The sequence below is a fragment of the Octodon degus genome, unplaced genomic scaffold, assembly GCF_000260255.1.
Source record: "Octodon degus isolate 3935 unplaced genomic scaffold, OctDeg1.0 scaffold00123, whole genome shotgun sequence".
Lineage (NCBI taxonomy): Eukaryota > Metazoa > Chordata > Mammalia > Rodentia > Octodontidae > Octodon > Octodon degus.
The window spans coordinates 5,234,857-5,237,625 of NW_004524699.1; the positions used below are offsets into that span (position 1 = coordinate 5,234,857).

A 2,769-nucleotide genomic window follows, 5' to 3' on the forward strand; every position below is an offset into this window, starting at 1 on the left:
CCGGCCCGCCCCGGCCCGCCCCGGCCCGCCCCGGCCCAGCCCAGCTGCCGGGCTTAACCCCCTCCTGGCCGCAGGGTTCCACGCCCAGCCCCAGGGCGTCCCCCTGGAAGCTGGAAGCTTGGGGCCCCACCTGATCCCCGGCCCCGCCCCGCCGCCCGGACCTGCACTTCTGCACCTTAGCGTGCGACATCCTCCAGCTTTCAGCACTCCTGAGAGTTCGAGGGCACGGGCAAGGTGCAACGAAGACGTGAGCCCTGAGGCTGGAGAATGTTGGTGAAAATGCAAACTCCTCTGCAGTGACCAACACTGGCCTCACTTTTACCCATGTGCTGTGATCCCGCTAGGGCTGTGGGCATCTGAGGGATGAACGATCAGGGTGCAGGAACCCCCACGACAACCACACAAATGGGGGGCCCTCAGGTCAAGCAGTTCATCTAGACCTGGAGACTTCGAACTAGGCCTGCATCTTGCATCACTTCCTTTTCTCCAAAAGAGAACTTCCTTCTTTGTGAATGTCCTGCGGTACCGCTTTTTTTTTTTTTTTTTTTTCCTGGTACCGGGATAACTACATTTATTTTAGGAAATTGGTACAAATATATATTCCATCTCGATCATTTGTACCTCTTTAAAATCCACCACATTGCTCAGCTGTGCTCAAATCTTTTCAAAACCCGGGTTGGAACTTACTGCAAACAGTACAACATAAAGCGGCAGCCACTGCAATACTGTGTTACTGGCATGAGCCCAGAACCCGAACCCAAACCACGGAGTCATATTCTGATTCTTCATGTGAAAAAACAATGCCCAGGGTGGGCATGGTGGCACACGCCTGTAATCCTAGCACACGCCTGTAATCCTAGCTGAGGCTGGAGGATCCCAAGTTCTAGCCTGGCATAGGAAACTTAAATCACTTAGTGACAGCCTGTCTCAAAAAACAGAAAGGCCCTGGGTTCAATCTCCAGTGCCAGATGTGCTCGGGCCAGGCTCCTGCCCAGCGGATCAGGCTGCTCCTTTCCATGAAGAATCTGTCTTCCAGGCGGATTAAGGCACTGGATCTCTATGTCTGATCAAATGACTAAGGTCTTCATTATCTCTCCCAGAGCAAGCCTGGGGTAAGAGCCCCTGCTGCCTGCTAGCCTACCCTGTCATGACAAAAACCTGTCAACTCAGGTACACCGGTAACGGCTAAGGCACAGATCTTCACTGAGGTCTGCCTAAGGCAGCACATAAAAATTCAAGGCTGACCAGTGACATCACGGGGAGGCTCAGTCAGGATGTTGTTGCCTGGACGCTGGGGGCTGGTGCTGGCTCAGGCCCCTGGGGCGCACAAGATGGCACATGAGGGACACACGCCGGGCCCATCACCTGGAGACAGACGCACAGCTACAGCGCCACAGGTGACAAGCGTGCTGATGCTGGGTGCATCCTAGGTCATGGGGACACAGCCCTGCTCACCGGCCTACGCCAATGCCTGCTAATTTGTTCAGTGCTGTTGTAGATAACATGCAACAGGACACGTATTGCCAGGAATAACATTCATAAGGGTGCCACCAACACAAGCACGGGGAAAAATGCAGTGCTTGTTTTCCTGCCATTTTGGAAAGTTCAAGGGCCCTGGATCAGACTATAAATGTCTGTCACTGTACAGCATTTCAGATTAAAGGGCTACATTCAGACTGGCAGATTAATGCCAAGAATTACACATTAATAGGCATTTTTGAAATTCTAATTGCATCCTTGAATACTAACCATTAATACAGGCCCAGATATTTATCCACATGTGCTTTACTTTACATTGGGATATGAGTTTATTTTTAAAAGCTAATGACTATTAATAATATTCTGCCTCTTAAGTCCAAAATGAACTTATCCTCTTAAAAATGAGCAACGCTCACAGACTGTGTCCAGCCCATTTAAAATTTAGCTATAAAAGCATACATCAGCAGGCCTGACAAAACACTCCGAATTAGTGGCAATACACACCGAAGACATGGCCAAGACGCGTATCACCATAGCATACTGGGAACGTTCTTTCCAGATACAGCTCTGGTTAGGGCTGAAACGCACTGGCGAGATACAAACAGCCCTGCACAAGCCGTCTCAGGCTGCTCACCAGGGGAAGAGGGGTCCCTTTAATCACCTTAAAACCTACAAAACATTAATTTTTTAAAAAAAGAGAAGAAAAAAAAAAAACCCCACCGAAAGAGATACTAAAAGACTGCAGACTGACTTGGCTGCGCTGCTCGGCTGGGGCAAGGCACTCTCATCAGCATCCTGCATGTTCCGGGTGCTCGCGCCTCACAACGATCCCACCAACTTGCTCAGGTTCAGTTCCACTTTCCGGGCAAGGAGAATAAGAAGGGAATCCACACAGGCAGAAGGTAGTGAGATCGAAGGCCCTGTATTTCCAAAATGACACGAAACTTCCAACTGAAGTGGAAAAAGGATAATATGATCTCGATCAGAGGATGAGATTAAAACCATAACTTGGGAAAATAAAAGAAAAATAACTCAGGGGGCTGGGGAGATGGCTCAGTGGAAGAAGCACTTCCCGGGCAAGTGCAAGGGCCTGAGTTCAATCCCTGCTTCTGTGCAAAAAAAAAGAAAAGAAAAGAAAAGAAAAGAAAAGAAAAGAAAAGAAAAGAAAAGAAAAGAAAAATAAAATAACCCAGGCTGCACACAGTGGTCACTCACCTATTACCGAGGCTATGCCCAAGACACCTCTGCGATAGGTGGAAAGTAGCAAAGTAGCAATGTTACATTTATTTT

General features: G+C 49.0%; 1 protein-coding gene across 2 annotated transcripts in view; it reads right to left on the minus strand.

Annotated features, from left to right (window-relative positions):
• The window catches only part of Abl1 (ABL proto-oncogene 1, non-receptor tyrosine kinase), a 150,724-nt gene that overhangs the window by 48,806 nt on the left and 99,149 nt on the right, over nucleotides 1-2,769 (minus strand). The window contains exon 1 of one of the 2 annotated variants that reach the window (XM_023700488.1): nucleotides 2,200-2,297. The exons of the other annotated variant lie outside the window; for it this stretch is intronic. The gene's annotated coding sequence lies outside the window, so the exon portion shown is untranslated. Of the gene's footprint in view, nucleotides 1-2,199; nucleotides 2,298-2,769 lie in introns of those variants that run through there. 2 annotated transcript variants of the gene reach the window in all.